Here is a 15,810-nt window from a genome sequence, read left to right as displayed (position 1 = left end):
GCTTTGAACCTAAGGCTACCTGACTCCTTGCTAAACCAGGATTCTTTGCAAAGGTACTGAGGTGAAAGGGCTGCCAAGGGATGATAGCACAGTGGAGGAGGGAAGTCCCAGCAGCCTGCAAAATTCTGCCTGAAAGCAGGGTCCAGGATGCACCTACATGTCGATCTAGTCCCAGACCAGGTGAATGCAGATGCTGTGTTATCTCCTCATCACCTGGCTCCTCAGCTGGTTTAGATTCTAAATCTAAACCATTACTGGAGTTCACTTTTGTTTTTTAACTTCTCTCTAGTTTTTCAGGCTTGACAGAATATCACCTTTTAGGAGATGTGCTGCCTCATTTGGAGTTGCTAAGATAAGAGATGTGAAAGCTTAATTGAAGGGGAGTGAGGAGATAGGTGCTGCTGTACATCTGAAAATGAGGTGTGTGAGAGGAAATTGGATTTGTGGTGTTGGCAACAGCTGAAACAGGGCCAGGCTGTTCAAGGACAGCTAGAATTCATTCATTCATTCATTCAAGTGTTGATAGAGCTCCTACTGTGTCACTAGGCACTGATCTAACATGAAGTGTACAAGTAAAAAAAAGAAAGAAACATGTCATTGTTTTCATCTTGTATGTTAGTGTGAGAGAGACAATAAACAAATAATAATTAAATGCATAATAACATTAGGTGATGGTAAACACTTCGAAGAAAATAGATGAGAGTGATTGAAGAAGAGCTAGGTTCTTCTGGATGAGTCATCTGAAAAGGCCTCTTGAGGAGATGACATTTAAGTAAAGATTTCATGAAATAGGCGATATGAATACAGAAAGATTTCAAGCAGAGGAAATAAGTGACATGGAAAGGAGTTTGGTTCATGCTTTAGTTAGAGGAGGCTAAATGCTTTAACAAATACCACCCACCCCACCACCAAAACTCAGCAGCTTGATACAAAAGGAGTTTGTCCCTTGCTCACGGCAGGGCCTAGTGTGGCTTAGTGGGTGTGTCTCCATGTAGTCCTCCAAACGTCCAGATCGCCCTACAACCCTCTAGGGAGCTCCCAAGTCCTCTGCCAGATCTTGTGCATCTCACTGGCTGATGAGGGAAATGGATCATGTGGTGGTTTCTACCTATTAGGTCTGGAAATGTTTTGTGTCACTTATGTTCTTAATCCATTGGCCAGAACTCAGTCACATGCTACCCCTAATGACAAGGAATGCTAGGATATGCAACCTGGCTGTGTGTTCAGGAGAAAGAGGATCCAGACTTGGTAAACACCTACTCAATCTCCCCAAGAAATATGAAAAATATTCAAAAGGCAAAAGTAACTAACTGTTGCTGAGTGAATAAAAGATGAATTCGAGAGATGGATAAGTGCTAGGGAAGGGAAGTTCTTGAGGTCATGCTAGGGACTCTGTATTGTTTCCCTAAGTAAATTGGGATGCTACTGGAGGACTTTAACGTAGTGTGCTTAGAGTTAAATATTTTTAAAACACCTGAAATCTCTTTGGAGACTATCTAGAGGGAGTAAGAAAGCCTATGGCAATTGTTCATAGGAGAAATGACAGCCCTGAACAGATCATGGCTGTGGTGAAGTACTGAGAAATTGTCTGAATTGGAAGATATTTTTGAGGGAAAAACCAACACAAGTTCTGTCAAACTAAATGTGAAGAGTGAAAGAAAGAATCAATGAAGTGTGATGTTTGTTGTAGAACCTAGGTAAATGGTTGTGTCATTTACAGAGATGAGGAAGAACAGACAGGGTATGGAGACAGACATGAAGGAGTCTCTTCTAGACCTTGAGTCTGTGAAGCCTATGAAATAGCCAGCTGAAGATATCAAGTGGGCAATTGGAGATGGGGAGCTCCTGGTGGGAGAAAGAGAGACTGGGACTGGAGCTATAAAGTGTGCAGTTATCCGTGTGTTGGATATGAAACCAATACTACGTGACCACTGTCGCTGGAGAAGAGAAGAATTTTGAGGACCATGCCCAGGAGTATTCCAACATTTAAAGCTCAAATCATAGACTCATGGACTCAGAAATAAAAAGACTCTAAGAGGTTATTAGGTCTAACCCCTCTTTTTTTTTTTTTTTTTTTTCAGTGAAGAAATGAAAGCCTGAATGGTTACACTGCTCATACAAGGTCAATTTGTGCTGCAGAATCAGGCAATAATCCAGACCCCTGGGCTACATGCGTATTGCTTCTTAGTCTATCTCATAATCAAAATAATTCCTGGGATGAAGGGTAAGAGAGGGAGGGGATCAATGGGATAAAAGAAAAAGAGAGGAAAACAAACTGCTGGAACATGTGTTTGCCCTTCATCCTTGTAATAGGTGCAGAACACATACCATGTGAAGCTCAGGGTTTTAGATGACTTTTGTATTATTTCAGCTATGAGGGGGAAGGAAGAGTACTAAACAGAGCCAATACTGCAAGAATATTGCAGAAAACACATTTCAGATTAAACGGGGGAGAATAAGATGAGCTCCTGAAAGACAAAGGAAGCTCTCCATTGCCTTCATATTATAAAGCAGAAAGTACTCTGTGTCTGTGCTTGTCTGAGGGCTCTGCATTTAGGGTATAGTTGGGGATGAGGGGGTGAGGGCATGGCAAGAACATAAAGGAAGCCATAAAGGAAGTGAAAATAGGGAGTATTGCTTTGAGGGTGGGTCCCACCTAACCAAACTGGGAGGAGGTTAAATTTGGAGACTAAAAAATAACTACAGAGAGTGATAAGATCAACAGTAGTGCTAGGAAAATGTTCAGGATGATAAATAAAGTGCATGTATTGAAGAGAAAAATGAACTTCACCAGGGAGGAGAGGGAGAATATTCCTATCTGCTGCCTCTGATTATTGCAGTGGGTGAACCAGGCAATGGCAAATAATTTAACTCCAGCATTCTTTCTGGATTTGTGAATTGGCAATCTACTGCAGGGTGGAGCTTTCTCTTCCCCTTCATTTTAAAAATTCATTTATATCGGCATGTACTTAAGGGTTCTTATTTTGCTCGAGGGGTTACAATATGTTACAGTCATAATTTAACACTCCAGTTGCCCTGGACTTTGCCAAGGGGAGCCTCTTTAAGCTGTTCCTGTACCCCTTTGATCTCCCCATTATTAATCTCTGGCACAAAATGTTTTCATTTCATTATGAATTTTTCTTGCCCTAACCCTGGAGAGACCCATTTCTTCAAGAAGCCTTGGTTTCTTTTAATGGAGAAAGATAAAAAAACAAGATGTGCCCTCTAGTGTTGTTGCTTCTGGAGTCTCTCATAGGGCAGTGCTAGGAAATCTATGTAAGTATGTGCATATATACGCCTTTATCTCTATCTATCATCTATCATCTATATCTATCTGAAGCCAATTTATCTATTACAAGCCTATTTGGTCCAGTGCTATAAGGTTTATTAGCATTCTGTTTTTCTTAATTGTAATTCCCAGATCTGACAATGAAAAACTGGATTCCCATTATTCTCAAAATATTTATTCATTTGTCAAATCTCCTGGCCACAGCAGCTGAAAATAGGGTCATGGATATGCTGGGTGCCTCCCATCACAATTTCAGCCCCACTGATTACAGGTCCACTGAGTATACGTTGAACCCAACGGAGGGGAAGGAGAAAGAGGAAGCCCCTCATTATTTGGGGGGAGTGTCATTGAAGGAGTTTCTCACATGTGCTCCCAGCTATAGCCTCCTTGCTTATCCTTTCTGGTTTTTCCTCTAGTGTCCACTCCCATGGCTTGCAAGGACATTTGTTGAGACCTCACTGTTGCAATTGCCACAGGGTGAACACAGCTTTGCTCCCAGGAGCCAGTGTTTCTCAGCAACCCTGTAGCCCCGTGACACAGCGCTCCATGCTCACGGCTCTGCCCTCTTTTCACCTCTCACCCCAAGGCCACTCATCCTAAGCTCAGAAGGGTCAGGATCCATCAGCTTCTGGCTCTCACCTTGCCCCTGATGTCTTTCCATTACTTTCATTAAATAACAAGGAAACACACCAACAAAAACAATTTTATTTGTTTCTCTGTCTTGTCTTATAATTGTAACTGTAATAGGTTCATTGTCCGATGCACACAGCAAGTCAATATGCGCAGACACTGGGTTGCAGTAAAGAGATTTACTCATAGGGCCACTGCATGAGGAGGGTGGAGGAAACCTCAAATCCATCTCCCTCAGGAATTTTGGGTTAGGAATTTAAGGGCTTTGGAGAGGACCCAGCGAGGAGGTCCTTGATAATTTGAAGAGTGCAAGGAGAAGTCCTGGGACAGGGAGATGGAGCAGCTGCATTCTCATGCTGATCCCTTCCCCTGGCGGAGTCTTCAAACTGGTTGCTGGAATTTAGGGCCTGAAAAAACATCTTAAACCATCCTTTATTAAAAACCCTTCTGATTCTAACCAGAGATCCTGTCTATAGGAACAATGGCGATGCAAATGGTCTTGTTTTTCAAATCCTCCCCAAACTCCTCCCCCTCAGCACTACACTTGACTAATTTTTGGTAGTTTTGATAGAGACAGGATTTCACCATGTTGCTTAGGCTGGTCTCAAACTCCTGAGCTTAAAAAATTCGCCCTCCTGGGCCTCTCAAAGTGCTGGGATTACAGGTGTGAGCTGCCGTGCCTGGTCACTATCTGACTTTTAGCAACAAGGAGGTGGGCCAGGTGCAGCCTGATTAGTGCTTCATTATAACCATATTTCTGTCCAGAACCTGGCATGCAATTCTTGTCAGCCCTGTGGGGACATTTTCACAATTCTAGTCATGAAAAATCAAGCCTAGTCTATTCACTGAGTAGGCAGGGAGGTCTGTCTGCTCTTAGTTCTTAGCTCCCCACTCAGGGCTTCCTCATTCACTCCCACTCCTCTCTGATAGCATCCTCCTCCCCTCCACTCCCCTTCCCTCTCCTCTCAATAACAAAGCACATGCCAAGCAAACTAATGAATATAAACAGACCCTGGAGGAAAGACTTGTCTCTAGCCAAGCCCAAGTCCCTATCTCTCTGATCTGATGTTGTTTTGCTACTTTTAGCAACACTGGAAGAATAGGTTGGGTAACATTCCATAGCCAGCAATGCCTCATGGTTCTCTGGAGAAAAGCACTCACTCTGCTCAAGCTGGGCCAGACACCAAGTGATTCATGCAGAGCCAGGCTGAATGGAGCGACAAAGCTGTGGACTCAGGGGACTTCTTGGATCGTACCATGAAGTGCTGAGCTTCCATATCTCTTTAATTTATAGCACAGTTCTGAGTAATTCTTGTGTTTCAGACACAGTGCCAAATAGCAAGATTGTAGGATGAATAGTAATAATCTTAATATTAGCAATAATAATAAATAGTCTATTTCCTTAATTTACTACCTAGTGTAAGATACAGACAAATGAACAAATGATTGCAATGTATTATATTTTGGAGGATGCCAGAGTTATGATGGAAATATGGAATAAAGGGAGCCTGGCAGAGACGGCGAGGTAATGCTTTCAAGACAAGGTCATGGACATTGGAAGGGGAGTAGAAATTAGCCAGGCTGAGTATATAACAGAAACAAAGGCATACAGGGGACAAAAACTCAACACTTGAAGGGGTGGCTTGTGTCAATTAGCAAAATGTCGAGAAACCAGCAGAATCGTGCACTGAGGGTCGGCCTGTACAGTACAAATTGGTACAATCTTTCTCGAGGACAATTTACATGTCAATAGTCTTGGTCTTTGACCCGTTAATTCTACCTTTACAAATTTATGCTGAGGCAATAGTCAGAGAGGTAGAAAAAAACTTATGCACAAAAACTGTTTATCTCAGTATTATTTATAATAGCAACACATTAGGAATAACTTCTTGCCTAAGAAAATTAGGGTGGCATAATCATGGAGTGGAACACTACATGTAGACTTTAAATGTTTTAGCTCATGATTCCATTAGATGGAAAGTGTTCACACTTTGTTCTTGTACACAGTTGGTTGCTTTCCCAGCATTCAAGTCTCTGCTCCTTCTGCCAAAGTGGCCTCATCTTCCATTTCAGAAATGCAGTCCTTCCCTTGGTGAGGCAGCCATGGAATCTGGGAATAAGAGACTCTGCTTCTCCCATTCCTCAGCTGCCAACTCTAGGGTAAGCTCTGCTGGGTTTAAGCTCACTAGTTCTCCCACTTCCTCACTGAGAGAAGCACTTCTCCTAAGTGAGCCCATGAGAATGAAACTGAGGGCTTCTGTTTCATGATTTAGGGAGGTATTCTCTTGATTCTCTTCTGGATGAGTGGCATATAGATACTAAATATATATATATTTATAGATATACATAGAAATATATATAGTCTGTAGCTAAACTAAATGGATATAAAGTATAAATTAGGTTTAGCCTAAAGCTGGTCCTTACATATTTTAAGTTTGGCCTAAAGGTTTCTCTGTGCATAGTGAATTGTGACCTGTCAATCTCCAAGTTTCAGCCAATCAAAAAAGGCCAACTGTTCAAACTGTGTTCTAATTAAGCAAACATCAACTGTAATCAAGTTGGGCTGTTTCTATACCTCACTTCGTTTTCTGTACCTCACTTCCCTTTCATTTTCTGTTCTTAAATCTTCTTTGACCATGTGGTTGCGCTGGAGCTTCTCTGACCTATTCCGATCTGGGGTGACCTGATTCTCTAATCGTTCTTTGCTCAATTAAACTCTGTTAAATTTAATTTGTCTAAGGCTTTTCTTTTAACACTGACAAGACTATTTTTTGCTTCTACAAATAATGAAGTGAGCCTGAGAATGAAGCCAACCCATGGGAAGGGCAAAGGTGACAGAATTGCAAAAAAATTTAGCTGGATTCTTAAAACAGCCCTATTTCTGGGATTTTGTATTACATGAATTAAGAGATTTATTTGATGGTTTAAGTCAGTCTGATTTGGAATTTGGGTTACTTACAGATGAGAACATCTTAGGTCATACAGTTAAGTGAAAATAGCAGTAAATTGCAGTAAATAAAACTGCTAGCACACATAGATAATCCCCTACTTTTGTACACAATTTATTCCTCCAAATATTTTTAGAAGTCAAATAATAGAGGGAGGTGACACTTAGGTTGAAGTGGGAAGGTTTACTGTGAGTTGATGAAGGAATGTGCAGAGGGCAGTGTGAGGACAGAGGCAGGAAGGAGCTTGATGAGTACAAGAAACTCAAAGACAACCTAGGGTGACAGAAGGGACTGAAGGTGGGGAGTTGGGGCCAAGTGACCCTGAGAAAGTTGGGAGGAGCAGACCAGGAACACATTGTCTTTTAAGTTAATTAAAGAGAGGTGTCTTCTTTCTAAGAGCAATGGCAAGTAAATAAAGGTTTTAAATAAGGAGTTGGGGGACCCAAACTGGGACAGTATGAGGAGAGGATCAGGTTTACATTTTGAAAGAGAAAGATCATTAGAGCTGCAGAGTAGAGAATGAATTCAAGGTGGGGGGTCAAGTGGGAATGAGGCAGGCACATAAGCTTTTGTCTCTGCACACAGGATGGGTAATGGCCGGAGCACATGTGGTTAGTGGAGAGGGAGAGGTGTGGGTGACTGGAAAGCAAAATCAATAAGACTGCCTGATGGACAAGACATAGGGAATGAGGGAGACTCCTCCCTCTGGGGTCTATAAGATTTAGAACTTATTATCAATACAGAGAAAAGATATAAAATTTTATATGGTGGGATATTTTGACAAAATTCACATCGAAATCATAGACCACAGTGATACTGCAGTGGGCAGGTGGTGTGGGACGTGGTATAGGCCACAATGACCAGAGGAAATTCAGGGAGGAGTGGGGCCTTGAAGGACTGGTGGAGTTTAGACAGGTGATGAAATTACATGAATAAAATATTGTAGTGGACTTTTTGCTGTCTTAAGGTAAGCAGAAACTATTTGTTATCTGAGAGTGACTGGAAAAGCCCAAGTTTCCTCCAAAAGAGAAAAAAGAAGACATGGTTCATAGATCAGACAGGAGGGCAGTGACAGCAAGAATTGAATTGGTTTCTGCTTGCATCCTATTGAGTCCATTTCACTGAAAAATGGATTGCAGCGCAGTGGCTTAGACCTATAATACAACGTGTTGGGATGCTGAGTTGGGTGGATCACTTGAGCCCGGGAATTTGAGACCAGCATGGCAAAACCCCATCTCGACAAAAAATACAAAAATTAGCTGGGCATGGTGATGTGTGCCTATAGTCCCAGCAACTTGGGAGGCTGAGGGGGATCACCGAAGACTGGGAATTGAAGGCTGCAGTGAGCTAAGATTGTGCTATTGCACTCCAGCCTGGGCAACAGAGTAAGACCCCATCTTAAAAAAAAATTGAATTGCACACACATCTTTTGGCAGAGCTAGTTATTTGTGGGAATCTATACTCCAGGATTAGCAGCAAGTGTGTTGGAATTTCATCTAGAGCAGGGGTTGGCAATCGAAGGCCCAAGAGCCAAATCTTCCCCAAAGCCCTCTTTTGTGAATGAGTTTTACTAGACCACAGCTCCATCCACTCTTGAGTATTGCCTAGAGCTGCTTTAGCTACAGTGGTAGACTTGAGTTGTGACAGAGACTCTGGTGTGCAACATGAAAAATATTTACTGTCTTGTCCTTTGAGAGGGAAATTTGCTGATCCTTGACTTAGAGATACTGAGGTACTAGAATTTTGCTTCCTAGTGCAACACAATTTTAGAGAAAGAAACGCTGATTTAAATTTAAAATAAAACCTCAAAAAATTTTATCACATAATATTTGAGGAGTCAAATAACAGGTATAGGAAAAAAGAAAAAAGCAAAACTAATGAATATTTTACCCATACTTCTCCTATGGCATTTAGCTACTATTCATTCAATCTCTCATTCATCCAGTAATTATTTACTGAGTGCATACTATGTGCCAGGCACATGACTAGATGTAGGTGATTAGCTAGGAAGACAAAACAAACCGTTTTCCCCTTGGGGCTTTATTCTTGAGGGTAGGTAAGAGAAGTACGAAAAATGAATGTAAAAATATGCATAATGTAGATGTTGGTACAAGCTATGGGAAAAATAGAAGCAGGAAAGGAGGATAGAGAATGGGGGTGAGGATGATGTATTAGGCCATTCTTACATTGCTATAAAGAAATACCTGAGACTGGGTAATTTATAATGAAAAGAGGTTTAACTGACTCATGGTTCTGCAGGCTGTATAGGAAGCACGGCTTTTCAGGAGGTTTTGGGAAGTTTTACCCATGGTGGAGGGTAAAGCAGGAGCTTGCGTGTTACATGGTAAAAGCAGGAACAAGGGACTGGTGGGGCAGGGGTGAAGGAATGTGCCACAGCCTTTAAATAACCAGATCTCATGAGAAATCACTATTGCAAACAAAGTACTAGTCCATGAGGAATCCACCCCCTTGACCCAAACACCTCGGATTACAATTCAATATGAAATTTGAGCAGGGACAAATATCCGAACTATATCAGATGGCTAGGGGTGGCCCCACGTGATGAGAGAACATTAGAGCAGTAAAGCAGAGAGCCATGTGACTCCGGAGTAGAAGCCTTCCACAGAGAGGACAGGAGGGGAAATATCCCGAGGCAGGGACATTCCTGCTGGGTGTGCAGAATAGGAGGAGGTAAGTGGAGCTGCGGCGGAACTGAAGGAAAAGAGATTAGAGAAGTAGAGGGGTCAGATGGTGCGGGTGACTGCAGGCACTTGGGCTTTTCCTCTAAATGAGAAAGTAGTCTTGTGACATTGTGGACAGTAGAGGGACATGATCTGCCTTACATTCTGAAGGATCACTGCCTGCTGCTTGAGAATGGACTGTCAGAGGCCTAGCTAGAGATGGAGAGCCGGCTAGGAGGCAATCGTCCAGGCTAGAGGCGATGTGGTTTCGAACACAGCAATACAGTGCAAATGGCAGCCCCGAATTGGATATGAGGTGTGAGAAAAAGAGCAGTCGAGTATGAGTCAAAGATTTGGGGGGCTGAGCAAATGGAAAGATGACAGAGGCCGGTATGGGAGTAGACTTTGGGTGGAGGATTAGGAGTTTGAACTTGGACTTGTTCAGGTTGAAAGGCTTACTGTGAATCTACATGGAGATGATGAATAGACAATGGGATGTGTGAGTCTGGAGTTCAGGGGAGAATTCTTCTTTGTATTATCCCTGGACATAGCTGTTCAGGAAATCTGGGGAAACTAGAAGCCTTAGAAGGTTAAGATACAATTGGATAGGATGCACTCAAAGGCCTGCAGACTTAAGGACTACATAAACCTTTAAGCACCTAGAGGCACAGACTTCCTTTCTTTTAATGAAATTGAATTTTGAAAATAGCTTAAAACTAGTTTTACCTAATTAATAAAAATGACTCAACAAATATGACACGGATATTCTATTGCCTGATTTTCTGGGGAAAGCCTTCTAGCTGCCAAGTTACTACAAAACAAAAACAATCAAAACAACAACAAACTATAGCATATAAAAAGTATAGAGGCTATTTGGAATAATACCTGGTGGAGAACATGAATGTGGCAGTTTTTTTTTGTTTGTCTGCTTTGAGGGAGTCTCCCTCTGTCTCCAGACTGGAGGGCAGTGGAGCGATCTTGGCTCACTGCAACCTCTGCCTCCTGGGTTCAAGAGATTCTACTGCCTTATTGAATTGAGGGAAGAGTGAGATGGTTAGCAAAGACACAGCTCTGGTGAGTAAGGTTTAGATAGCCACTCCCCAGTTGACACCTGAGCGGCACATTCTTCCATATCTACAAATCTGGATTTTCTGTTCATTTTTTTTTTCAGTTGAATCCCAATAATGGCGCCTCACACTCTGAATATGCCTCAAGGGAGACTATTTTCTTCCTGCCTGGTTTTCTCCATTTGCTGCTACCTCCCTCGAACCCATCCAAACTCTGTCTGACTTGCCTTGTTTTATGAGAGTCTTTTTTTGAGATGAAGTCTTGCTTTGTTGCCCAGGCTGGAGCACAGTGGCACAATCTTGGCTCACTGCAACCTCCATCTCATGGGTTCAAGCCATTCTCCTGCCTCAGCCTCCCGAGTAGCTGGTATTATAGGTGTATGTGCCACCACACCTGGCTACTTTTTAATTTTTAGTAGAGACAAGGTTTCTCCATGTTGGCCAGGCTGGTCTGGAACTCCTGACCTCAGGTAATCCACCCACCTTTATCTCTCAAAGTACTGGGATTACAGGTGTGAGCCACTGCACCCAGCCTTGTCCTATGAGATTCTGACCTCTACATATTACACCTTGTGGTCTCTGTTGCTTATTGGCTCATGGTTGGGTCGATTAGTGGAAGACACTAACAGATTAGAAGGCAGGAGGAGAGAAAAGTAGAGGCATTTCTTCCTCTCTTTTCTCCTTACTCCAGTTAAGATTCTTGTAGTGCAGGATGTGTTTGAAATCCTTGATGGCTGCAGCTCTTGTCTGTCATCCAGTCTCCCATAGTTTCAGCTCACTGAGTTTTTGTAACACTGTTTCCTTCTCTTCTCCTTTAGGCCTGGGGTGGTGCAGACTTCCTAAGGATGCCTTCCCTGGAAGTCTTAGCCTCTCTTGGTAGTTCTCCCACTCTTAAAATTCCTCTGTATATAGTCCCTTTATTACATTTCCTTCAAAATACCTCTTCAGGGTATCTTCTGTTCCTGCTGGAATACTGATCAGCCCACCAGCTAAGCTTTTAAAGAACCATTTGACAGGTAAACTCATTAATTCTACAACTGTGGCCCTGAATGGATGCATCCAGAATGTAGTGTCTCCACTGAACTAAAGTAAACATATATTATTGAGCAAACCGGGGGGGGGGCACTTTACTTAATGCTAGGGAGAACAATGAACAAAAACAATGAAGGCCTGGCAGCACTGGCTTATGCCTGCGGAGCCAACATTTTGGGAGGTCAAGGTGGGTGGATCACTTGGCATAAGCAGTTCAAGGTCAGCCTGGCCAACATAGTGAAACCCTGTCTCAACTAAAGATATAAAAAATTAGCTGGGCATGGTGGCACATGCTTATAATCCTAGCTACTCAAGAACCTGAGGCAGGAGAATAATTTGAGCCTGGGAGGCAGAGGTTGTAGTGAGCCAAGATCTTGCCACTGCATTCCAGTCTGAGCAACAGAGTAAGACTGTGTCTCTAAATAAATAAATAAAACAAAAACAGTTAAGAAGAGTTCCACAGTCTGAGGAATCTGGCAGTCTAGCTAAAAGCACATCCCTTTGCTTATACAATTTATGTACCCATCATTTATTATTGCATCAACATTGGACAGATATCTTGTAACTAAGGTTGTATCTCAAAGCAACATCTTGTATGTAGCATGTGGTCTTCAGGCCACATAGCTATTATGCCATGCTATATTCATTACCATCTTATAAGAAAGCCAAGTAGGGCCAGGCACGGTGGCTCATGCCTATAATCCTAGCACTTTGGGAGGCCAAGGTGGGTGGATCACCTGAGGTCAGGAGTTCAAGACCAGCCTGGCCATAATGGTGAAATGCCATCTATAAAAAGAAAGCCAAGTAAAAATAATATCCAGTTATAATTATTTTTTGTTTCATTGACATGTCCTTGGACAAAGGTGCTAACACTCAGCGTGGAACCTTCTTTGTTGATACTCAGACAGGATCAGTATGAGAGTCATTCTGAGAAGGTTTGGGGATAAAAGAGTTAAGAATTTCCAAATGGGTCACACCAGGATGTGTTTTGAAATGTTTCCCTTCACTTGTTTCTTACATAATAATGTTATTTGTGAGTAAGTTAATAGCCTGATCTCCCTCCATCCCTCACTACTGTGAACAGGAAGATAACCATTTTGTATTTGCAGTTGATAGGGTTTTATTATATTGAATTAGAAAAGACCTGAAGAAACACCACCTTCCTGATTTTTGCCAAAAAGAAAGACTGCCGTTTATTTCTTAACTACAGTTGTTATTTTTGGTAAATGTCCTCAATGAATAATCATGCTTTATTGCAAAATAACTTTATTTATTTCCCTTGGCATACATTCTGGAAATACTTCCTTTTGTGGAATACATCAGAAAATAGCCTTGTTGAAAGCTGGACGATAGATGTGTTCTTTGCGGACAGTTTGTTTGGGGAAGGGTAGCTGTCTAGTTTCTTCTGCCTTAGGATGATTTTCAAGTCCAAACTGTTCCAACTATCTTTGTGCAATAAAATTTTGAGGACCCCAGTGCTCATTATTCTATGTGTTGGAGTGAATTAAATGTTACTCACCTACCTCTGATAGACTCGTCTCAACAGAATTTGCTTTCACGTCTTCATTTTATATGACTGTGCAAAATTCTGTTGCATACAAGTGCCTCGATATTTTTAGCAATTCTCCTATCTGAAAACTTCAGTTGTTTCTAATATATCTGTGTTAATACTGATGCTCCGGTGAGTATCCTCATCACTTAATCTTTACCCTTATCTGTAACTGGCTTCTTAGCAGTGCAGCAGGTGGGTAATAAGCAAAGCCTGTAAGGGTTTTGAAAATATTGCCAAATTGTCTTTGAGAAAGCAGACTATGAGAAAGTTTACTTTCCTCCATGCCTTTCAACCTGGTCAATATTTTTTTTAATTTTCAATTTGTTAGGTGGAAAAACCTTCATTTGCATTAATTTGACAATAGTGAGGGTAAAAACTTTTCATATATTTACTAAACACTTTTCTTTCTCACCCTTCCTTCCATCCTCCCTCTCGAGCTCTCTCCCTTCCTACTCCAGCCATCCTAAAATTTCTCCCTCCTTCCCTTCCTCTCCCCATCCATTCCTTCTTTCCTTGCTTCTTCCTTTGAATGACAGGCTCATGCTTGTGGCTCAACTGTAACTTGTTTCCCTGATATCCATTCCCCACCACTTTTTGTAGTGAAAATACTTCAATTTATTTAGGGCTGTCATCTGTCAAATTACATGACAAAACAACTGAATTTCTCAGCCTACCTTGCAGCTAGGATTGGCCATATGGCACAGTTCTGGCTAATGAGAACTGGAAGTGGCTAAGAGGAACTCTGAGGAAAGCCCTTTAAAATGAGCATGGATAGGCCAGCTTATTTAATTTTGCTTTTGCCCCGTGTATCTTTCTACTGCCTGATACAAGACTGCATTTTTGCTGCAGGTTGTCACCATCGAGTGAGAAGGGCATAAAAGCCACTTGCTAAGGATGGCACAGAAGGAAAAGCCTAGTCCCTATCAGCAAGATTACATCATGATGCTTCCATAACAGCTCCGGACAGCTTACCTCCGGATTTACTTGACACGTAAAAAACAAAAACTTTGTTAGTTTAAATCATCCTAAGTTGGGTTTTCTATTAGGTACAGCTGATATAATGCTCTCTGTCTATATTATTGTGGAGAATATATTTTGGTTATTGGTCTGGAAGAGGTCTTTAGACTTAAAGGGTATTAACATTTTATTTAATGAGTGTTGCCAAACACTTTCCAGTTTTTCTTTTCTGTTTATCTTTTGCTTTTGGCCAGTTCTGATATTTGAAAAATTTAGTTGTCAAATTTATCAGTCTTTTGTTTTATGGCTGCTTTTGTAGTGATGTATCTGGAAACACCCCCTCCCTTTTTTTTTGAGATGGAGTCCTGCTCTGTCACCCAGGCTGGAGTTTAGTGGCGCTATTTTTGTTCCCTGCAACCTCTACCTCCTGGGTTGAAGCAATTCGCCTGCCTCAGTCTCCCAAAGTGCTGCGATTACAGGCACCCACCACCACACTGGGCTAATTTTTCTATTTTTAGTAGAGACAGGGTTTCACCATGTTGGTCAAGCTGGTCTCAAACTCCTGACCTAGTGATCAGTCCACCTCGGCCTCCCAAAGTGCTGGGATTACAGACGTGAATCACCATGCTCAGCTGGAAAGATCTTTTATAAATTTACATAATTATTCATTTTTACTTTCACATGATTATATTAATAATTTAGTTATCAAATATACCTGTCTTTTGTTTTATGGCTCCCACAAATAAATTTACATGATTATTCACTTACATTTTCCTTAAAAATTTGGTTTTGTTTTTTACATGTACTAAACTAGAATGGCATGTGCCACTGTCTCCCCCTTCCACACTCGCGGCAGACTCTGCTAATCGATTATGCCACTCATTCTTCGTGAGCATCCATGTAGGCTACAAATCTATTTTTATAAGCCACTTAAAGTACTTTCCTAGACAAGATGGAATGTAAGTAAATAAGCAGATATAGACCAATCTACTGTTACCTTCAATAATATTGGTAAAGAACCACTGGGGGCAAACAACCTACTAATATTTCACAGACTGGAAAAGAAGCTGAAAGGAAACCTTTTATTTTTTCTTTAATTGTGTAGCTTCCAGTCTAAATAGAAAGTCAGCACAATTCAAATGATGATATCCTTCAAATGACAAAATTACTGATAGACCTAAAGGAATCAGCAACAATTATGTAGACAGACACATATGCTTTTTTTTGACCTCTTACTTTGATAATATAGGATGGTGTTGGGTACTCTTAAGTGTTTGTGGAGGATTGCTGTTTGCAGTGTTTAATTTAATTGGAAGAGCTTAGGGAAGAGATGATCTTCTTTGCAAAACAGCTCAGAAATCGGAAGTAGTTATTCACGAGTTAAAAACAATAAAGTATTCAGGTAACAAAATGTTCTTCACAAGGATGTGAGGAGCTAAAAAGAGTAGAACCCGGAAATAAAGTATCAAGGGCATGGCATTTCGGAGTGATGCATATTTTTCCTTGACTCAATTTGGCCCATTCCCTTCGTTCTCCCTCTTGTAACCTGCTGGCCTTCTATTTAACATACTGTATGCTGATGCCTATTATGACTTTTCCTCTCAGTCTTCATTTAAAATGGCAAACAAAGGGGCACTGTAGGCATAGCTGCACA

This window comes from Callithrix jacchus, chromosome 6 (genome assembly GCF_049354715.1).
Source record: "Callithrix jacchus isolate 240 chromosome 6, calJac240_pri, whole genome shotgun sequence".
NCBI lineage: Eukaryota > Metazoa > Chordata > Mammalia > Primates > Cebidae > Callithrix > Callithrix jacchus.
This window is presented reverse-complemented; position numbering follows the sequence as displayed.